Raw genomic sequence first — 24566 nt, 5'->3', positions numbered from 1 at the left:
TATCGCATATATAAATTACGGCTTAGCGACGACGTCCCGCTTAAAAGCGGGCAAACCTAATAACGAGAAAATAATGATTCGCGCAGAAAAGCAGAGGTCAAAGACGGAACGGTACCGGTCCACCGACCGGTATCGCGACGGAACCCGGAGATATCTTTGTCTCCCTCTTCCCCTCTCTTCCCGCGCTTCTATCCAATGTGAATTCGTTATTTACCTCTAAGTGCGGATCTTCTGTTCCGAGCGCAAGAGCGTAGACACTGGGCTAGCGCGCGCTTCTTCTACGAGTGAACAGCGTTTAACCTTAATGACGCGTCTTTAACGATGTACAACGGTCAGCCGAGCGGTGTCGAAGTGGGGCCCGGTTCTACGCTCTCGGCGTCGGGTGCACCGTTTCCCACGAACCTGTCTAAGGGATCGCTTCGCGCGGCGGGCCGCGATCTCTTAATTGTTACTTTGGCAGACGTCATCCTAGCGCCGAGTAAAAGACGAAAACGTCAGGCATAAAGAGGAGATTAGCTGTACATGTCAACGTCCGCAACAATATCGAACTATTAAATGTTACAAAAGGTACTAATAATTAAAAAAATATATAATAGAACGATTAATTTCAATATAAGTAAAGTCGACTTAGAAAATTTAGATTCTCCAGTGGTGAGTTGGTATTTACATTGTTAACTTATTTGCAATTTCATTTTTAATTTCTGCCGAAAGTCTTTGGCACAATTTTGTGGCGGACAATTAAATATGGAATCTAGATTGGTAACAGATCATTGGAGTGATCCAGCATTTTCTTATTGTATTCTTCTCGATGGTTTTCATTATTTATTTTTTTTTTTACCGAAGAGAAATCTAGTTAAAGATAGAAACGTCTGTGTCTTTTAATTTGTTATATGTTTTTTATTTTGTTATTTAAGTCTCATCAATTATTATTAATTTATTAATTTTTGCATCCTCTTATTATTTTGTAATTTGTGTCTCTTTTATGGTTTTTCTCGACGTTTCGTTAACTTATGTTTCAAATTTTGACTTTATATTAAATATCTTAAATTTTAACTTTATATTGAAATCCATTAGCCCTGTTATATTTTGTTTGTCGCATTATTAAATATGAAAAATTTGGAAAAATAAAAAATATCAGTTTCAAGCTTCGAAATTAATCTTTTTTCGATGCATCTTCATAGCAATTATCATTACAAAATAAATTTATCATATCAAATTAATAATGGCTCATTAATATTAAATATAATTACGACTTTCAATTTAAATATAAAAAATATTGAAATTCTACACAAACATATCGGATTTCTCTCAAATATACTCTTACATTGTGGAAAACAACAAAGACTAAAAAGAAAGAAAGGCAGCTCAAGATGCATTGTTGGATGCGTCATCATGCTTGAGACCGATACAATAGCCGCGCTATTCCATCAACTATATTGTTGATCAAGATGGTCCCACAAACGCAACCACAAGCTTTGTTCCTATTAATCTTTAGCGTCGATCTAACAAGACTTTATCATAGATCAGGATAAAAACTTCATGCATCTAATCACGACGAATCAAATGATTTCTCGATTATCTTGCCGCCGTACACAGACACAAATGCGTATTTATTTCTGACTATCACCTGGCAAGGATTAATAACGGCTTCCCGCGTTCGCACCAAAAAACAATGGGCACCGTCATCGTGATCTTCGTCATCGTGTATGCATCAACAACAACGTCACGGTAATCTCACGGGCGGTCGTTTGTTTCATCGTCGTATGCAAATACCGTCAGTTGCAACCGCGGATCGTCCGCGGATCGTCCGCCGATTGGTCGGGTATCCCCTGTTTTTTTACGACGCGACTGATGCAAAACGAGCGCGGCCGGACCGGGACGAATGCGGATTGGCCGGTCGGTCGACGAGACTTTTCCGATTAGAAATCAACACCGCAGTGGATGCCCCTCTACTTAGGAGGAGCCTGTTGAAGTAGGTCATCCTATCTTGCCTTGGACTAGCGGTAAAATAGCCTCTCTCCGCTGCACGAGTGGGGGTGGTGTGGAGGGGTCTCTCCTTTGCCTCCTCCGGTGACTCCGTTATTATCTCGGTCTCTCCCGCCACGATTCTCCGGCAATTTTCATAGAAAAAGCGGAGAAAAGACTCGAAGGAATCACGTCACAATTTGATCGAGATAAAACAAAAACCCCAAAACGGATATCACACATTAATAATAAAATTTAGATTACTATGTATTTTATTATAAATCACAATCTTTCCTATACAAGTATGCAAGAAATGGAGAGCACGTATCAATCACTTGCAAAAGTCTTTTTCCTAAAGAATTCTAAGATTTTAAACTAAAAACTAGACAGATAAAAAGATAGATTCATGCCGCAATAGTTAAATGCCGGCTCGAGGGAATTTAATTTCAAGCGCGGTATACGCGCTGAATCACAGACGAGTCATTTGTTGGAGAAAGAAATCTGCAACCTTCTTAGTGCTCGCCGTCGCGTGAGCAACCGCGTTGTCGCTAATGTTACGAGTTTCAATATTTCTTAATATCTTAATGGGAAAGCGCATTACCGCACCATTTGATGCTCTTACTACAGGTATGAAATTGTATATATCGATCGCGTGATCACGCGCTATCACAAATCCCGTGGCTGATTTTCTTCAAGAAACGGAATGTATTTACTTCGGCCAGACTGTATCTTTCGCGATATGCGACTATGATTCCGAAGCAACATCTATTTTGCATACAAAAATCATCGCATAATATTTAAAAGCATATACTGTTTAAGTAATTTTTCTCGAACTACTAACATTTAATAGCAATAAAAAAAGTATTGATAATTTAGAGGAAATTTCAAAAATTTGCACAATAAATTATTTATTTTTATTTTCTAGTTATAAGAGAAAATTATTTTTATTCCCAATCGCCATTTTTTTGTGAGATATATAAATAGAATTTATTAATTTCGCAATTATTGCAATTTAACCCGTAAAATCTAATTAAAATATTATGTTTTTAAATATTTAGTACACATTTAGAAAGAGCATGCAACAATTCATGCTCGTGATAATGATCTCACAATATATGGAGAGAATTATATGAGAACCGATAAAATTTTCAGTAGCAATACGAAAGCATGTAAACAATTAATTATTACAATTAAATTTTATTAATGCATCGAATGGAATTTGTTGCTAATTAAAAATTAATGTTTCAATCCCAATGCAGAATAAACACTCGCGTTACGTAAATTATTATATAGCGGGCAGAGCTTTCTACTTTGGTTAGACATTTACGACATTTTCGTATTTTTAGGATATTGGAAATGTTTATCGTAAATGTAAATCTGCTGACAATACTGTCAAGTCATATTTAATATGGGTTGATTGAATTTTTCCGCCGATGTTTAATAATATTCTTTCCTTCAAAAGAATTCAATTTTATGCCATAATTTTTCACAACTCCAAAATAAAATTCGATATTAGATATTTTTTCGTTGCAATTGTAAGTTTTTAAAATAGATTTGACACTGACGGATCGCGTGAACTTTCTCCAAAGGTTAATCCTGCGATCGACGATCCCGGATAAGGACTTGTCTTCGACATAAACGTAGGGACAGGTCGCTAACATTCCACGGAACTTCCTGATCTTCGTTAGGCACTCCGATAAAAATTGCATTTTGTGACTGTCGCAACGTCCCGTTAAGCCGGCATTCCAGCCTGTCCGGAGATGTACGCATCGCATTATCGTACGACCTTCATGCGGATTGTAACGTTAATTTCCTCGACCATTGGTCGACGACGAACGAGCCGATAAATACGACGCACCTGCGCCAAACGTATCGTATCTCAGGTATATACACAGCGATTTTATCTTATAATTAGATATCGTATTTATCGTTTCACATCGCGGTGTACAATTATTGCGCGATAAAGTCAAAAGCTTCTAAATATCCTTTCACTACTAAAATAAAATTCTACAACTCGAGAAAGTCTCACGTAAATAAATAAATAAAAATATTCTAGTATAAATTTTCGCAGATCTCCAATAAAATGATGTCTCGACAACATCCGACTCTGTGCGACAGTCGTGCTGTCATCGCCATATCATGAAGGTACTGTCTAAGAAAGCATTTCTCACGTTGAAGCGCAAGAGTGGAACTCCTCGCGGCAATAATTACGTCGCCGTCGGAACGGATAGAAGACGAGGACACGAAGAGGATAGTCATTGCAGTGACCCGGTGGGACGGTGCAAGGGCTCGAGATCCCAATTCGCGACGGTACGACTTGGCTACCGTACAGAGTAGCCGTCTCGTGATGAGTAAAACGAGAAGCCGCGGAAGAGAATGGTGGGAGGGGTAGAACGAGCGAGTCATTACCGAAGGAACACCTAGGATGACTTATGGGAGAGCCCGGACCCGAGGAGGCTACTGAGCAAGAAGCTCGGGGAGCGATCCCGCCTCACGCGATGCATAATTCCTCGACCGGAGGGTTGCACCCACGCTCGAAAAAAATCCTCCACTTGAGATAATCGTTCGCTGTCCGTTGGAAATCGGTTAACTCGAATGGGAAAAATGAGATAATGTTAAACGTGGGAAGCTGCAGCACATAACGAGGAAATTCGTCGCGTTAATTTTTATCGCGTTATCAATTGTTGAGACAGACAAAGAGTTTACATTATTACACTATTTCTTTTATTTTTAATTTTATTTAATTATAATTAATTATAAATTTATTAATATATATATATTATTAATATATATTTATTAATATATATATATATATATTGATGCAATTATATTCGTAATCTTTTTAAGCATTTCTAATATAAAATAAAATTATAATTAATTATAATTAAATAAAATTAAAAATAAAAGAAATAGTAAATAATAAGCAAAATTGACAAAAGCTGGTTGTAAACGTTGGTATACGCTGTTTCTATTAATAATAATATTTCTTTGCACTTGTCGCACATATGATACAAAATTCTTTAAATTCTTGCGGAAGACAATAATGCGCGTGTTAAATCATTCTGCTAACTAGAAAGACGTGAGGAAAAGAACGTTTTACGCTTCGTCTCTCAAACGCGGGATATCGTGTATGTGCACGAAGTTTAAAGCGTTTCGCATTTCGAATTAATTACATCACTAATGAGCCGCGCGTGAAATTGCGTCACGGCGTAATCGTCGGTCGAATGCGTGACGCGTTCCCCACCTTTAACGAGCATGCTTAATCGGTCCGTTTGCGGGGAATTCGCGGATGTGAAGGGATGAAAGGGCGGCGATAAATTATACCTCGGTCAACCTACGCGGACTCGTGCAATTGGCGCATTTTGATATATTCGTTGACTACTGTAAATGTCATACGAGTTAATAAGAATCGCAATAAAAAATGGTCGAAAAACATTGTTCACTGTAATTTTTAAATTTCCACTGAATATTTTATCCTTGGAATCTGCCAAGTAAAATTTAATGGAATTGCTTTTGCTCCCGCCTATTTTCTCGATCTGTTGCGAATCTTTAGCTTGCACAGAGAGAGTTATTTTAGATGATTTTTTTTATTGATTTCCAACGTTGCGAGATTATATTAATAGTCGCTAAAATTTCTCGTCAAAAGTCAAATTTAATCAATTGTTATGATAATTGAAAATGAATTAAGTTTTAAATAAATCATATTATATGTGTACCAAATAGAATTTATTTTACAATTATCAAAAAAAAATAATCCTAAAAAATAAAATATTATTATAAATAGCATTCAACGTTTCAGGCATTTCATAAAAATAGCTTGAATATATTATATTTTCGAGAAAGATAAATCCAATAATAAATATTAAAATATCGAATACTGTGTAAATGTAGTGATTAAAAGGACCTAAGGCGAGGCCGTGTTACACGCGAGTGCGATATCTTTTTGCACGTTGATAAGAAGCCGATTGACTAATATTACACATGTATTCGTAATACACCGTGCTTCGGAAGAGGAGGAGGAGAGACCGCAAGAAGGCTGCTATATTTACGACATTGTGTTGCGGATCTCAAAGAAACCGTATTATTATTCCGTTATTAATCAAGCTTTCTTGCGTCGAGAGGTCTGTCGGCCGAGATGCTCTTCTTCTTGCGTGGCACTCAGAGCAAACACCGCGGCAAGTTATCGACGCAGAAATATGATGCATGGGACGCCACGCAGCGTCAACCTTGCTTCTTGTTGGCGTGCGCACCCGTGGCTAATGTCGACGAGCCCGATTACGCGCTACTGTGCGTGCGTGCGTGCACACATCATCTCGCACACGCGCGAGATTGAAACTTTTTTCCGCGGTATGACAAGACTGACGTAATGAAAATAATTTCAGATTCTTTCTTCGAGAGAAATCTTGCAAATCTAGCATAAATATTTTAAATACGCACTTTTTTAAGAAATACGTAAAAAAAGAATGCATTATTTTTCAAAACGACAAAGTATTAAAGTAATTACGGAGGAAGAAACTGCAAATCGATACTCAAGATTTTATCACAATCTAAATTCTATAAATTTATCTGAAAATATTATTAATTCATAATTAATATAATTGGAAAAAATATTCTGTTATTATAGTTATCTCTCTATAGCAATTATATAGCTAATTAATTCCCTATTTATTTTATATATAAAATAATAAGAAAGAATATAAAATTATAATTTTAAATATATAGATAATTTTTAATCCCTTATTTATTACATAAAAGAATATGTAAAAGGACAGATAATATCGCGAATGATAACGTTAATATAGAAAAAAAACTCTTATAGACTGATAAAGGAAGAGAAGGCAGTAGCAGAGGTATATCGATAAGAACGGCAAGTGCAGAGGACACTATATCAATGTAATTGACGTAAAGCCGTGGCGTTCCTCGACCTTTCACCATAAGCCATATCTACCGTTATCGTCTCCCGTGGTCCTTATGATTCTAGATGTTTTTCCACAGAAATCATTGATCAATGATCATCTCATAAAATACGAAACGCGTGTCGAGAAAGCAAACCTCCTATTCGTGGATATCGATCTTGGGAAATGAACGGTAGAAGGAACGGAATGATGTATATGATCTCGCAACGAAATCAATAAAAAAATCATCTTATTAGCAGATTCCGAGAACAATTAAGATATTCAGTGCAAACTCAAAAATTACATTCTTAGAATTAAAAAAAAAAAAAAAAAAAAAAAAAATTTTAAGAAATAGCGATGCAAAAAAATAAAAATATTAAATTTAAAAACTAAATCTTTAAATTCCATTTTTATCGCGCAAGAGATTGCGCAATAAAAATGAAATGCTTACATCTGTAAATAAAATTAATAAAAGAGATTCTAATAAAAATAATAAATGCTGCTTACGTTTGTAAGTTTCTCCCATCTTACAACGGGGAACGTGCGTAGGGACTAGATTCTTTTGGTGTTGAAATGCCAGAGATAAAAAGTTAATAAAATCAAAGCAACCGGTCCAAGTAAAAAGTAAAGTATTGAGATAAGCTACCAAAACGACCCGCTCATGCTAATGCCGGTATCGTTGCGCAATCGCGTAAGCGCCACGTTCATTAGTCCGCGTATCCGTCAGTAGTTAGCCTTCGTCGCATGTCAGCCGCGTGCCGCGCGCATCGCGCGTTTGCGATGCGGTATCTCGGCTTTACGGTGTTTCGCCCTAGCCAGACCGGTTTTTATTCCAACTTCGCGGTAATGTATTCAAGCACGGCCGGGGCCTTTGCATTTCGTGCACAGGCACACTCTCTTTTCTGCGTCGCGTAATTTCTGATGCCGATTACGGAACTATCCTGCAGCCGTATGCGCGCGCCGTCTCTTACGCAGTACGCGTGCGATTCGAAAATAACCGGGCGCGTACACGCCCCGTGTGTTTAAGGGATCCCGAGCCGAGGAGACTTTACGATCTTGGCGTACGACGCGATGGTTGACAGCGATCGTCATTAGGGCTTCATTGCCGCCGTTGCGAAACAGCAGTGGTGTACGTGTATAATTGGCGTCCCGCGGGGTACCGGTACGAAATTTTATACTGTCGTGTATCGCCATTTACGGCGAGCGCCCACGAGTTTCCGCGTGAATCGGAAGAGACTTAGGTGTACATATCTGCGTGATATTTGATATTCGCATTTCGCATTTGTTATTAATAAATGTATATATGAATTTGATGTTGTAACATTATCTTTGTTTATATTTTTCAGAAGAGAAATAATTTTATTTTCTCTTATAAATTTCTTTAAAAAAATTAAATTTTTTTTGTTGAATTTATATCTTATTGTTATATATATAGATTAGAAGAGATATCATGATTAAAAATGAAACGCAGGATGATTCATCGAGTACACCTTGACATATATTCCTCTGAAGTCCATGACACAGCTGTGTTTAAAATAACATGCGGTTAACAATGAACATACGCAAGTTGTTTCTTCTCTGCGGCAACACACCGTTCAAGCGCGTCAAATCAATCTCTCTTGGTCTTGGCCGGCAGGCATACGCGATATTAATTAATTCCTGTCTAGCTTGTTCGACGGAGGATTTTCTCGCGTGCGCGCATTGGATGCGCGGTTTTTCGTGTGAAAAACAGCGACGAAGGTCAGAGATCATTTTCCGGGGGGACAAGAAAGGAGGAAATCCATGCTTAGAACTTGCATCCACGTTGAGCAAACACACATGCGAAACCATCCGTCTTGCGTGTCACGCGGTGCATCGCTCACGGGTGAGTTGAGGTAAAAAGATAAACGTTATATGTGTACGCGCGTTATGTGAAACAAAGCAAGAGGCAGACAAAGACGGAGGAGAGAAACTCTCTATAGAAACGCGCCCGCGAAATACCGCCCACTCCACTTATTTTCCCGCCCTTTCCTATTATTCCCTCTCTGAACTGCAGAGAATGGAGTATGAAAGCGCGCTCTCGCATCAACAAAGCCAAGCATCAAAGTTGCATCTGGTTAACCCTAAACAGCATCACCAAAGGGAACACCAGTCCCTATTTCCAATTTATAAAATATAATTTTCACATTTAACATATAGTTGTTATGGAAGAGACAAAAATAGTTTTTTTAAATCTTTTTATATTATTTTTATATAAAAGATATTGAGAGAGAGAAAGAACTATAACTTCCTTCAAATTTTGTGCATTACTTTTCCAATGATTACATTTATTTTTATATATACGTACTAAAAAAAAAAAATATATAATATTGATGTATAAAATATTAGTACAGTATTTTGTGAATATATAAATATAAAAGTAAATTATTAACAGATTTCATGATGAAGACAGAAGTCATTTACATACACTTAAGTGTTGACCTCTCTTAAGTAAAAAAAACTAAACAGGATCTAATTTACGTAAGTCTTTTCTGCTTCGCGTTTAATTGAACATATCACGCTACTCTACATCGTTAACTTATCGTACATAATAACTCTCGTTATTACATCTTGAAGGAAATTTGCGGATCGACGGGGCCTCTGTTTCTCTCGACTTGTCTCTCTTGAAAACACGCATATGTTAAAATAAAAAAGCTCGTAAAAGCGACTAAAAGCCGTGTTTGGCGGAAAGAGGAGCCACACGACGCGACTCCTTCGCGATGGGAGGCGTGTCGACGCTAAACACGAGGCGACGCGGCGTTACTTTGTCGGCGTGATAACTATTGAGCATTGAATTTATTCCAAGGATAAGTCGCGGTTATATAAAACGGAAGGAGATAACCGGGGAGGAAAGGAGATGAGAAGCGCGATAAGATCGCGCGGACCGGCATCGGGAGGCTCGAGACCTAGCCTGCGTCGCGGATAAGAGAGATACGGGTCGTAGATAAGGGAGCGCAGGGTGACAAATAGCGCGTGTGCTATGTGCAACCCCTATACTCGCGGCACTTTTTTCTTCTTCCTTCTTACGTCGCGTTTTATACGACGGTTCCCCACTGTCCTGTCTCGATGATAAATGCCCGCGGACCTCGCGCAGCCTCTCGGCTACTGCTCTCGCTGCTATTCGTGTATCCTAAAGGTCTCCGCTGTTCTTAAGCGCAGCGAGAGTTCCAAGTCCAGGACGATTCCGATAGACGACCGAGATACCGACATCGAACAATAAATCGCGTTGTATCGGTGTGTTTGCAGTCGGCTAACAATGTCGCGTAGTAATTACCACAGCATTACCAACGTCAAATCACTATACTTGTCAATAATAATATTTAATGATACGACAGAGGTCAACTTGATTACGGAGATGTAGCAGCCTGCATTAAGAATTGACGCGTGTCTAAGTGATTTCTCGCACTTTGTGGTTCGTGTCATACTTTGTAGACGGACTTTGTAGATGGCAACTGGGCCGCATAAATTTTGCACGAGTTTTCGGACTCTTTCTCGGGACTCACGACAGTTCCATTTCATTTTCTGATATCCAAGTGAATTATGTATAAAGAATTCGATCAGAAACTAAATATTTTTATGCGCACAGTAGTATCCAATTCATTCTCCAATTTCACTTAACAAAATCGAATAAAAATCAGTATGTCACTTCTGATACTGTTGAAGCACATATTGCAAGAATATGCATAAAAAATACAATATATCACATTCCATTATTTTGTAATCAAAGCTTTATCTGATATATTATACATATATAATAAACGTACTGTACTTGGATATCGTGTGTTTGTTTTTTTATTCTTTAATCGAAACGTGATAATTTATATCATTCGATGTTGGATTCGCAGATGCGACACATACGGCTCTCATGACAAACATATCGAATCTCAATATATCATCATCGGACATCGGACATGATTAGTTAAAATTCACGGCACGCAACTCGGTACAAATATGCGTCTTGTCGATCGTTATGCCATCCCGTTCCGGTATTTCCATAATATTGGCCGGTACACAAGAGAGAAGAATCGAAGGATTCTGGAAAGGTACAAAACGTGTGCAAAGAAAGAGAGAGAGAGAGAAAGAGAGAGATAGAGAGGCTCCGTACACGGTTAGAGTTTAACATTTGACGCAGAAGGAATACTAAGATTCTGCATACAAAGTACCGAGAGAATCGGTCTCTCCCGTCTCTTCGATACGCTCACTCCATCCTCGCTCAGCATCCCGCCATCCGTGTCTATCGATTCTCTCTTTCTCTCTTTCTCTGTCACCGAGAGAGGCTCGGCCGAGGCTCCTCCTCTTCGAAGCTGATTTACTTCGTTATGTGAGGGATGTCACCGAGCGCGTGTCTCGTCGTCGAGGAGGGCCCTCCGCTGCCAACTACGGATGGTACGAGCGAGATCGCGGATAACGAATAGGTAACGATCGGATTGTGCTCTTCGGAGATGAGGGCCAATTATGGAATAACGTTTCGCGCACGAGCTACGCGATCTTCGACCGCCGCCGCCGCCGCCGCCGCCGTTAGTGATACAACCCACACGCCAAACTCGCTCGCTCGCACGCGCTGGGACGACGAGTGTAGGTGGATTTGCCGTGCATCTTAACGCTATTCACGCCGCGCACGTATTCCGGTGAAAGTTCCAGCCGACGGAATGCGAAAATCGATGTACCTCATACGGGGAACGTGGCTCTTGTGAGATATGACTGCGGCGTTAGAATTCAGAACTAATACGAGCGAGTAAAAAGTTTCTTTGTATTTTTTTTTTCCGATTGATTTTTATCAAGAGAATTGAATGAAGTTTAATGTGTTAGTACATTCCGTTCAATATTAAATACTTAAAAATGATAGTCTTTCAATTTCGAAACAATGCTGCTCATTTTCGATTATAATACAAACATGCTAGAGATTAAACTACATCTCCATTTTAAATCCTAATTTCCTTTTTTAAGATTAAAATTAAAGAAAATTCAATATACACTTAATATATTTATATGTATGTGTATCGTAAAATTAATTACGTTTTATTAAATTATATTGCACGTAGTTTCTCTCTCATTTTCTTTTCGTACGGATATAGATCTGTCATCTTTATCTAGAGACAAACTGAGGGATGAAGAAACAACGAAGGTTGCTGTACACAATAAGAGAAGGTCGCTGACATCCTTTAAATTTCGCCTGCCCGATTTTTCTGCAAAGATCATTTTGTATCAACGCGAGAGCGCGAGGATCTAAAAATAAACAGGACAACAAAGAGATACATACGAGACGACGAAAATTAAAGAAACTTCAACATACACTTAATATGAGATATATTTATATGTGTATCTTAAAATTAATTACGTTTTATTAAATTATATTGCACGTAGTTTCTCTCTCATTTTCTTTTCGTACGGATATAGATCTGTCATCTTTATCTAGAGACAAACTGAGGGATGAAGAAACAACGAAGGTTGCTGTACACAATAAGAGAAGGTCGCTGACATCCTTTAAATTTCGCCTGCCCGATTTTTCTGCAAAGATCATTTTGTATCAACGCGAGAGCGCGAGGATCTAAAAATAAACAGAACAACAAAGAGATACATATACGAGACGACGAACATACATATTGCACTCGGCAGTTGGAATGAGCTGGGTGCAGCTGGTACACATCATTTCCTTAGCATCGCGCACTCCTCCCCCCTTCCACTCGACAACGTCGCCGTCCCCCTTTACGCCATACGTATAGATATGGCCCGTACCCCGCGATCTCTCTTTCTTGCGGTGGTAGAGAGATGGGTGATTGCGCAATCTAGAAGATGTGTGAGCGATGACGTTGTGCACAAGAGGAGCGGCCCCGGCGTGGCGCGGCCTCACAGCCGTGCATCCGTGCCAGCGGCCGTGCTCGCGTGCCGTAAATTTCGAGCTCGTGCGCGATGCTACGGCGTACGTGTGCCCCGAGTGTGGCACGAAGTGTGCCAGATCTGTATATACGCGAAAGAGAGAAAGAGAGAGAGAAACCCTGTGTCGCGCGGCACGCGGAGAGATCTTTTCTCTTTTGCTAACCGCGCGCGGCCGCCTCTTTCTCGGGAGCGAGCACATTGGAGCGGCTCTCGTCTCGATTCCACTCGTCGCTTCTGTCGGAGGGAAATGTACGTTAAGGCGAATCTGCACGGTACACTTTAAATGATCATCGCGAAAAAACCCCATAAATGTTAATTCTTCATTGAACTCGACATACGCAATTCAATTTTTTATTAATGACATGCCCGATATAAAGTGTAAATTAAGATTTAAAAAATTTGTTTTCCATATATTTTATATATTTATAAATATCGATTAAATTATTCTTGTTTTATAAACGCATCATGATTTTGTTTTTCCAATTTAAATGTCATGATTGTAAGATTATGTTACTCAAGAATATATACTTTTGTAAAATTAAATATATATATTTAACGAGAATGATTCATGAAGCTAAATTATATGAATAATATCTTTCCGAGAGAGAGAAAATCATTTTTTAGAACAAAGTATAATATTATATTTTTATTTTTGCTTGTCTTAATTTTCTTCTTCGAAATAATCATCAAGAGTGTAAATTCACCTTTATCTGAATGCGCTTCTTGATTCGCGGCATTTAAATGCATTCGTGAGCGCACGTGGATATGCGCGAGTGGGCGCGTGTGTACCCGCGATATGTGAGCAGGTATGTAACCGCGCGTTAGGGATCGGTCGGTATCGCTTCCCTTCGGCAGCTCAAACATCGTGGTTACTTCACCAGAATAGCTCTGATAGCTGATCATTTTATTCGATGAATTGCCCTGGTTTTATAGACTAGAATAGAATAGAAATAGAATCGATAACCTTACTGGAAGATGTCGGCCTAACAGCTAAAAAATTATTTTTATTTTTAAAAACTCAAGTTTTTTAACTTAAAAATATATTCCGGGAAAAAAGTATTGTAATTTCTACTTTAATAAATTGATATAAAAAAGCGGTTCAGAAAAATCGCTACAAAATAGTAAGAATAATTTTATAAAAGATAAACAACAGATTTTATTTGGAAATAAAAAATATTATATATAAAATTAATAACATTAATATTTAAAATATAACTACAATTTCAATTATATACATTCATATTTTAAATATTAAAATTATTATAAAGAAAAAAAAAATATTATAAACTCTCTCCAAACTATTAAATTTCTTAAATCGTCAAAAAGATCTGATAGATATTTCTCCAAATATTGCAGCAAATGCTTTAAAAATTTATATAAGACCGCGCAGTATATTTCATATAATACTATAATAATATTAACGTTATACCGTAAAATGAAAAGTCTGAGGAATTCTACAGGATATAGGATAAAAAAAAAATTTCCGTAGAGATCGAAGGATGATCATGTTCGGGTATCAAAAATAAGTCTCGGGAATACAGAAATGGGTATTGCCATGCAATTTGCCCATTCCGGATAGACCGTGTATATACCGGATACTCGCAGCAATCGATTCGTCGAACGACCGTGTCGATGAAGGGTCACCGAGGTGCATTGAAACAAGTCTTCTCGGCTGTTTCGCAACCAAGCGAATCAAACGCGTGCCAGTCGGCAATATGACCCGAGAACGTTAGGTACAGCAAAAGTCCGATAGAAAGAAAGCATACGTGAAGGTAGAAATATTCAATGAGCTGACCTTGTAGTAGTACATGTAACATTGTTGCGCTGACATTAGGCATTTAACGTTTAGTTTTCTTATCTAATCTTGCTCTATCGTTGTAGATTTTAATCAATCCGTTATAATTATATTCATTAAATTTCTTCAGAAATTTAAACTTGTAATCTATCTCTATTAACATATCATATCTATATTATATCTATATTTATTAATTAACTATATTTTACATAATCATTTATATTTATTTTGCAAAAATTCACAGAAAGGCACGAATTTAAACCTGTCAAAAATTACCCGCAAGATATGGCGCAGATTCTAGCAGCTTATGGTTGTTAGCTGGTAGAACCGACGGGTTTCTCCGATCGGAACAGGCGCGGGAGGAGGCCACACATCTCGTGCCGCGGCGAAAGCGCGGAGGAGACAGGTAGGCACTAGAGTTCCTGGTTCACCTGTGTGCCTCACCTGAGAGAGGCTCACCTGGCCGCGTTGCCACTCCCGTGGCTACGGCACCACCTCCGCGACATGCCGCCTTTTCACTCGCGCCGGCGTTATTATCAAAGGTCAGCCAGGAGGTCGTACGGGCCGAATTACCATAGTATAGGTCACGGAAGAGAAGATTCACGGGTGTGTAACGGACGAGGCGGGAAAAAGTACCTCTCGTGCGCGGTAGATGCGTAATTTATTTCGGTTTCTTCAGGAGTAAAGCGAGGATACTGTAGTGTACCTCTCCTCGGGATGTGGTGGACAGTCACGCGGAATAAATCACACCTCACGACAGAGAGATAGATAGATAGAGAGAGAGAGAGAGAGAGAGAGAGAGAAGCGAGAGTCTACCGTACGGTAGATATTCACTCTTCTGACGTCGAATTATTCGACGTGGCATGCGGAATCCGGTAGCGAGAACTTCATCAACAATCGTGGAGAATCTTGGAAAGATGTCTACTAAACTTTGGATAAAGTCAATATTAATTTAATGAGATAAAATTATTACAATCAGATATTCAATGTATATGATATCAATAAAAATTAAAAAAAAAAAAAAAAAAATTGACAGAAGTGCTTTATATATAGATAGAAAACTTGTTCAAGTTTTATAATGTACAAGCGTTAAAAATGCTTATTTTTTTTAGCAAGATATAATTATATATATATATATTTGATATTATAATTATTATAGCGAGCGAGAAAAAAATTATATCGGATGTATGAGTCTTGTATAGGTTTTTTTATTTTATGGCGTTAACAAATTGTGGGTTTGACCGTCGGGGTGAATGACTATCATGGCGATTTACCGCAATGCGGGTACTACCGGGCTGCAGGTAAAATTTTTGCTCGCCCCACGTTTGAGTGAAGAGGTATATATCCCTCCCTTCGTAGAGCGCGCGACACACTCCTTATAGATATATCGAATCATTGCGCCCGCATTGCGGTCGGTCCTGCATGCGAAGGAGGCACAGTTTGCGCTAATAAAAGAATTAAAAAATGAAACAGGTAGAAACCCCGTAACATGTTGTTGCAAACTAGCGTGGCGGAAATATATCGGAGCTGATTTCGCAGCCACTTTTACGGCGTTTGTAAGAACTCACGTGCGCGTTACAGGACGCGTTGTTACAAAGACGCAATAGTACCGGGTATAAGTTCAGAGTTCAAGTCGCGGTACAACAATAAACCGTTTATCGTAGCTAAAAAAAAAAAATTCTCTTCCTTTCTCGAGAGCGTGCGCGGATCGTGTTCAAACGGTCGTTTGAAATAACGCGTCAATGGTGCTGTTGTGAGCTTGCAAGGTCGAAGGGATATCTCGCCGAGCGAAAAACTTTGTAACGAGAGAAAACGATATGGCCGAATGGAGAACGATTCCAATCCGTTGTGTGTTGTTTGAACTCGAATCTGTGTTACGCGGCAACTATTCACGGTAACGTTTACGAATGCGATTGTATTGTGGAGCCAATGACGAAGCACGATGATTAAACGTCCGTCCGCGAACATAGAACGACGCTTTGTCGGGCAATATTGCCACAACTAAGTTGCTGTGGACTATTTCGATGGTCGCAACAAAGTAGTGATGAAAACGTTTACCAAGCAGTTACCATTCATGTACATTTAGAGACATGAAACTGCTCTGATAATAAATGACAAAACAATCGAATAATAAAATATATAATTGCACATAAATTATTTTATAATTAAAACGTATTATGACGTACATATCAGTTTTAGAATAAAAATAGAATATATAGATTAAAAATAAAAATGTTTTAAATATAAATATTATAAATTAAAAATATAATTAAAATATATATAAATTAAAAAATAAAATTAAAAGAAAAAAAATATCTATAAATTGCCAATTAATGTTTAAAGTAAAAAAAATTAATAAAGTATTTGAAAATTCTTACGAATTCTCTCTCCATTTGTTTTTACGATTAGAAAAAGCGCATCTTTAATATCCTACAAAGGAATGCAGAATCGCTACAGCAAAGACTTGTCAGGATCGTCCCGCACAGGTTTTACATTTCTGGTTCTACTCTGCGTTGAACTCCGACCCGCGCGTCGTCACCCAGCGTTACATATGCAGTCCCGCTTTGAACGGTCCTCTACCTCCTCCCTCTCCTCTCCAGCTGCCAACCAAAGAGGTGCACTCTCGCGCGATGTATCTCTACCCTAATGCCATCCACGCCGGATTCCCCACTCCCCGCCTCGCGAGACAGCTTGTCGTTTCGCAAGGATGTACGTATCGTTTTATCTCTCGCGGCTGCATTTAATTCACGTAGGTAAGTAGAGACTAGGAAGAAGAGCAGCACGTGCATATCCCAGTCACTTTCAAAGGTTGGGCATTCGAGATGTTTGCGAAACGCAGGAGCATAACTGCTTCGAACCGTTTTTTGCGCTCTTTTCTTCCTTTCTCTCTCTCTCTCTCTCTTTTCATTTTCGAGAAGCTACATGTGTCGATCGCGAATCATAAATCTTGGCAAGTTGGGTAATTTCGTAGTAGACAGCCGGTGATGATGTAATTGTTCGATATTTGACGATATATTCATACTCGCATAAGCAGAGCTTGTTTCAATCTTTCGTACTTTGAGCAAATCGGAAATCTCATCGCTTAAATCTCCTATATTTTTATTTTCTACCTCAATATTTCGCAATTCGTTTAATGTATTGTATATTTAATTTTTCCAATTATTTTATCTTATATATTCGTATTATTTAAAAGAAGATGCTTTTTTATATTTTTCTTTAAAAGATCGAGGCAAATATATATTTTGCTATCCTCTCCTGCGAGTCCTTTCTTCTATCATACCGTCTCTCACATTATGTCACATTATTCATCGCGTTACGTCATGAAACCTGAACAAGATTTTTTAACGCGGTCGTTTTATCCCTATATTTTGCCCGCAGGTATGATTTTAGCCTAAACCCGCCCCGTTGTGCGAGGTATTTTCGCTCGGAGCACGACCTCGTCGACGACCTTCGTACCGCTGAGCCCGCAAACTCCGTGTTAACGCGCCTCTTGAAAGCGATGCTGATGCACCGCGACGAACCTCGTCACGTTCGCGGCGGCCGTCGTAGAGGAGAGCCGTCGAGGAGAGAAATGGAAGTGCATATAGGATGCGACGAGATAGCATTGTGGCATTGTGGCATCTCCATGAGAGGGGCGAGGGATGCCATAGGTGTAGGAGGATGCTGGATGAGTTGTGCCTTATTGTCGGGGCGGCATAGCATTAGAATACATTAGAGAAGACTCGTCCCTCTCTCTCTCTCTCTCTCTCTCTCTCTTTCTCCCTCCCTTTTACCTCTCTCCAAGTCGGTGCAATCGCATTGACTCACTAAAGCGTTACAGAGAGCGCGGACGATAAAATGAGAGAAAGAGAGAAAGAGAAGAAAAGAAGGAGATCGCGAGAGAGGGTAGGATCGGCCAGGTCGTGATTCTCGATGATTAAACGTTCGCGGGGGCTTTGAATTATGCTGTGATCGTAGCCGGACTTACGAGGGGCGTGATCGATGTTACACCGCGATACGACTAACTAGACTCTCTTCTGGGACAACACGTTATTATCTAATGGCGGAATACTGCTCGCCGACGATCTCGATGTGACGGATGATGGGATCCCTTCGTCGGAGTTGATGCTATTATGTCCAACGAAGTACATTCCGTTGCGCGTGACAGTTCCTAATGGATTTTGCGTGTCTCGGACCAATTTCTCTCGCGAACATAACTCAGATTTGTATTCGAGCCAAGTGTGTTTCTAGTTAACTAGATAAAAATAATTTAAAAGAGATATTCGCGAAAGCGTTACTATATAATTGAATAAAATGAAAATTAATTATACGCTTCGAAAGAGAGAGGAACATCAATTTTCCTAATAATCTTAAATCGATGTAATTGAATAATGTAATATTGCAGCGAAAATTGTTTCTTCTAATCTGAAAATAATCGATGGAGAAATTGATGTGTGTGGTAAAAGTATATGATTTTTTGTATCATTAAAAAATCGAGAATATCAAGGAAACATGCAGAGACAGAGAGAGAGAGAGAGAGCGAGAGGGATAAACGTGCAAACGTGTCAATCAATTACTTCGATAGATAGACGATAATTTATTCTTAGAGCGGCGACTAACGACATTAAAGCAAGCTCTCACATTACAACCAGTCGTTCGGTATCCCGGTCCTTAAATCAGTTGAACTTTCTCTCTCCGCGCTGATGTTCCTTTAAGTGCGATCTAATGCGCGTCAACAAAGCGCATATTTTAAGGCGGATAATTACGCGCCGCGGAACGCGCGCCATCGATCACGCGCATCAAGGTGTATTATTCTACCATGTCATGCATTAAACGCGCCGCATAAACCGTGTAATTCCAAACGATTAAAACATGAATGAGGGAATAAAATTTGTTATAAAAGGGAGGGTCTTTTCTCCGTGTGTCCTTCGTGTGTAGAAAGTCCGATTTTACGACGTGCGCTCTCAGATTCTCAACGGTCGTCGGATTTACGATTATAGTGAAGCAGGGTGATCAGAATTAAGAAACGTGAATGTTCGACCGAGCCGCGTAGAGAGTATCATTAATAGAAATGTTATAACGTTGATTAATTCGTCAGTGTAATTCAATCCGCCTCCTACTTACATAACCGTCCTACGTAATAATTTATTATGTTTGCACACACGGCAAAAAACTTTATGCTGTTTGCATACTGCACACACAATCTGATAAATAAAATCCGGATCTCAAGTTAATCTATAACTTGTATGATTAAACTCTATATGCGATAATGATTGGATTTTCTCTAGTTTATTAAAATTAAGTGTTTGTAATGAAAAAATAATATTAAATTTAATTCTACGTTTCTTTGTCTGAATTTTATTCATAAAATAAAAAATAGAAAAAGCTTCAGAATCAAATAAACATGCTTAAATAATTATATAGTTACGTAGATTTCCATTGAGATAAGTCTATCGGAAAATAGAGTCGTTCAAGTAATATATTATTATTGTTTTCTAGGAATTATATTATATTTAACTCCGCTGTGCGTAACTCAGAGTCGGGTGTAATTAAATAATTCCATTCTCTTTCTCTCTCCCCTTCTCTCTGTCTCAAGTGGCTGATCGAAACAATAGACGGGTCTCGTCGTCGCGCGATTTCCCGCGCGCACTCGGCATTCGAATTAACTCGACAAAGTATCGGCAGGTAGTCCTTAATTAGCAGAGCTAATAGCGCGCCGACTCGCGTGTATGCAGAAAAGGTTACGCGCCGTGATTTATTGACCCCTCGGCCCCGCGCCTGCGCACCCCCGTCCTAATTAAGTGCAAGCGTGCGCTATTGTAGCGGCCAGCTGAACAGAAACAATTACCGATCCGCAAGACAAGCGGAAAAAATGCAGAATTCACGGACACGAGAAACCGACGAGGAGGAAAAGGAGGGGCAGCAGGGAGGGAAGGAACAACGCGTCGCCGACGAAGCCGGAGGTTCGTTAACCCGTTTTGTCCCCCCTCCCCCCGCTGGTTAGTAGTTTCGCGTACATTTGCCTTTTTAGGAGCGCGTTACACACTGCCACTCACGAAAAGGCGCGATCGTGTTTCACGAAATACAAGCGTCTTTCGCGAGGGACAAATTATTCGGATTGTAAAGGCGTAAAGCGCAGAAGCTAAAAAGACTTACGGAAATTAACGTCTTGATATGTGTTTTTGATATAACGGCGCAGTTGCTACACGGAAGTCGGGTTCTACGAGTTTTCATGGTCTGCGTTTGTAATTACGAAATAAAGAATTTAAAATTTGAAGCAAAGTAGTGATATCGCCGACGAGAACATAGAAATTTATTAAAATAATCTGCAACCGATAATTAATAATAGTAATTAAATTAAATGATGAATTAATAATAATTTAATAAATAATAACTAAATAATAATAAAAAAATAATTATTAAGAATAGTTCAATAATGTATCTAATTAGAGACGAATGACTTTGAGTACATTATCATTTTTTAGAACTGATATTGATTGAAGAAACATGTATCGATTAGCTTATTAATCTCAGTCGATAGTCGACAAATGGTAAAATCATGAAAATAACTTAACAAATCGTGTAACTGTCAACATATTCTAATTCTGTTCATCGATCTCATCGTATCGATGTATGTTCAATGTGATTGCATCGAAAGCGCGGCGAGTCTGGCGTTATTATCGAGAAAAACACATAATTAAACTAAAACCGGTGGTGAAAAGCGCGAGCGGAGCTTCGTGCTCTCAAGACCCTGTCGTAAGTTATTGCGCTTCGCCGTCAACAATGCCGATCGTGCCGTTACGTAAGTCCGCGATGATCGCTCTAAAACGCTCGACAATAGAGCCCGTCTCGCTTCGATATTGCCGTATCCCATCGCAATCTCGATACCGCTATCCATGTCGACAAAGAAAAATGCGCGTTTAAATATGTATACATGCGCGTGCTGTGTAATCATTGCCTTACGTGACGTTGTAGCTTACGTTACGACATTTGAAAGATTAAAGCGGGTCATCGCGATATTAATTATTGGATTTCGCCGAGTAATCTTCTCTCTGTCACATATACATTTAGCTCTCTACGACACGTGATACCGTGGATATAATTACAATTTCTGTCCGCGCCGAAAAATCGCGCGACAGTATAGTAAGTAGTGGTTGGATCTCTCTTCGACTCGACTTACGTAAAACTTGATAATCTCAACACGTGATTAGTGGGATGCGATATATAAGCAACATTTGGTAACATATCAAACGTACAAAATGGATCCCACCACATTCGTACGAGATACGGGCGTGTATCTCGAGCGGTTGAAAAAGTATCCGTTGAACCTAGCGCATCAGGAAGGCCCTGCAGGGGAGCGAGGCTCACAAATTACGGAGCAAAAGGCGCCTCGGAAGTAACGCGCTCGAATCAAGAACGGCTCGCGGCCATAACTCTCAGGGACTGGCTGAATAATAAGCCTTATCGCGCCGTTGAAAATTACAAAACCAAATCGCACCTCATTAATCTTGTTCTCAACGCAGCTACAAAAGTTTCCTCGTTTACAATAAACGTATTATTCCCGCCACGACGGACACTTTATAATCGCGTGTCCGATTACGACGGAATTTTTCGAGCAATAAAACGATTAAAGGGGCGAGCGCGTAATCCTGGCGTATCGATCTCTCAGTAGATTCATAATTATCCGCAAAACACAATTTGCGGAATGATTTATGTCATGATTGGCATATTTATTTATTTCTATTTGATTCCGCAAAATGTTAAACTTCGCTGTCCGTTCGCCTTGAAATGCTAATATGTCTGTTCTCATGTCTTATATCGATCGGTATAATCTTTATTGCCGGTCACGAACGATATTGAAATATTTCCGAGCAGATATCACGTAAATCGCAAATATCTGAGCAAGAAAACTCATATATATAATTAAGATTCGATTAAGCAATTAAGATAGGATCGTTTAATTGCCACAAATGCTGTTTTGCCACGCTTAATTAAATTCCACTTTATATTTGGTGCGTATCGCCGTGTTCCACATCGCAAATCTAGTGTCTCGTTCGATCGAGATTGAGGTTTCGTTTAAACATTCCTATTCTCTGATTAGACAAATTTATCGAAACAATACTCGCTTTATCTTTCATCGCATTCCATTGATTGTAAACTGCAAACTTATTAGCTGAAACTTGATATAACTGAGCATTTTAGCAGGCGTTGTTAATTCTCTTATAACGGAATTCTCTCTCTCTCTCTCTCTCTCTCTCTCTCTCTTCTCTGAGAGAAAATTAAATGCTAATAAAGTAATTATTAGTTACATAAAAGAAAATAAAAAGCACATTTAAATATGCAAAATTGAAAATATCACGAATATACAATTAATTGTCAATGTTATCGTTAAAGATAGTTTTTTATATATCATAGCACAAATTCAATTTATCCATAAAAAATTTCAAATAACGATTAGAAGAATTCTATTACGCGAGTAGTTTCAATTGTACATAACTTTCCTTACTTTTTAAGCTTAATAATAAAATAAAATATATACCGTTACATTTGAATCGAGACTCGATTATGTTATTATCAAGACATCGTCTCCCGAAGAGTCAATATATTTTACACGTTTCGTCGCATCCTACTTTTTTCACGTACAAATTTTATCATAATTACGCAATCAGGTGTTGAATTTCAATCGCGCAAGCACTTTGACGTTTGTTTTCGCAATTCGCGCTACGAAACTCGAGCTCTCGTTTCGCCGCTCATGTCGGTACCTATAAAGTCGCTTCGCTGAGAATTTTGCAACATTTCGTTTCTCTATCCTACTCCGCCGGCGAGACGACGACGACGATGACGCGATACGATCGCGAGTGTCAGGTGCAGCGCGATGCAATAATGCATCGGATCGACGCGATGAATAAGAGGATCATCGATCGCCTCACAATATATACGTGACGTGTCGCATAATGCCGTCCATTGTTTCCGAATGGTACCAGATAGACGTTGCTAATAATCGATCGATCTAACATCGATGATCTTTCTGTATAGTCTTCAATAAAATTACAGAATTATTTCACTCGAAGAAGAAAGGAAAGCAAATAAAAAAATGCACTATATATATATATATTAAAACAAAGATCACAATAAAAAATTACGTTTCAACAATGAATATTTAATAACGTAACTTTAAGTGTGGATTGAACTGAATTTAATAGTAATTATTCTACGCGACATACAATAAATAATCCTTTCATTCGGTAGATCCAGAAACGAATATGGAGTGTGCACAAGTACAGGACTGACTGAAATCAATTGATTTGCTTGTGCAGTCATTTTTCAACACGGTCGATTATGCAAGTGTCCGCATCGAGCGCAGCTTTTTCCAAGCCGGTCTATCGAGAATATATCGGTCGAATCGATTGGTAAGTATGCATTGCGATTAACGAGAGAGTCAAATTTGGCTACGACTTTCACGCACAAATTAGTACGACGACGGCCGTAAAGAAAGAGTAATCCTTGCGCAACTGTCAGATTGCTTATCCATCGACGTTATCCCGAAATGCAAAACAAACGTTACGTATACGCTCAGGTGTGCCTTGGCAGGTAGCTATGTATCTTGTATCTTGTCGGTTTACCTTTTGTCGGCGCTTCGCATCGAGGAATCAAAATAGCGAACTAACGATTATTTTTCTATCCGATCCAGATTCGATCCTTTGATTTTTCCCGCGCGGTCGACCTTCGACGGCCGCCACCGTCGAGTATCCATGACGATATTGCATAAGGATGTGTGTTTATATGACGAACTCACGGTGGGCGCGAATGCAATTACTAGCTTAGAACCTTAGCGGGATAAATGCCCTTGGCAGTCAGTGCCGGGAAAGGCGCGGCCGCGATAAATCTCCAGTGACATTTGGAGATCAGGTTTCCACGAGGACCGCATTTTCCTCGACTCCTTTTTGCTAGTCAAAATCTACATACATGGTAACGTACATTTGTCTAGCTAGATTGCACATAAAGTCTATTAATAAAATAAACTTTTTGTAAATTGC

General features: G+C 39.0%; 1 protein-coding gene and 1 long non-coding RNA gene across 7 annotated transcripts in view; one reads left to right on the top strand and one right to left on the bottom strand.

The window, feature by feature from the left end:
* The window catches only part of LOC140671410 (uncharacterized), a 296391-nt gene that overhangs the window by 102750 nt on the left and 169075 nt on the right, over positions 1-24566 (bottom strand). The gene's annotated exons all lie outside the window — the stretch shown is intronic.
* The window catches only part of LOC140671411 (uncharacterized), a 349127-nt gene that overhangs the window by 208609 nt on the left and 115952 nt on the right, over positions 1-24566 (top strand). The window contains exons 4-5 of one of the 5 annotated variants that reach the window (XR_012047720.1): positions 3555-3848; positions 4037-4674. The exons of 3 other annotated variants lie outside the window; for them this stretch is intronic. This is a non-coding gene — a long non-coding RNA (uncharacterized lncRNA). Of the gene's footprint in view, positions 1-3554; positions 3849-4036; positions 4675-23778; positions 23940-24566 lie in introns of those variants that run through there. One more of the 5 variants, XR_012047719.1, reaches the window with a different exon arrangement.

The sequence above is a fragment of the Anoplolepis gracilipes genome, chromosome 11, assembly GCF_047496725.1.
Source record: "Anoplolepis gracilipes chromosome 11, ASM4749672v1, whole genome shotgun sequence".
NCBI lineage: Eukaryota > Metazoa > Arthropoda > Insecta > Hymenoptera > Formicidae > Anoplolepis > Anoplolepis gracilipes.
This window is presented reverse-complemented; position numbering and strand designations above follow the sequence as displayed.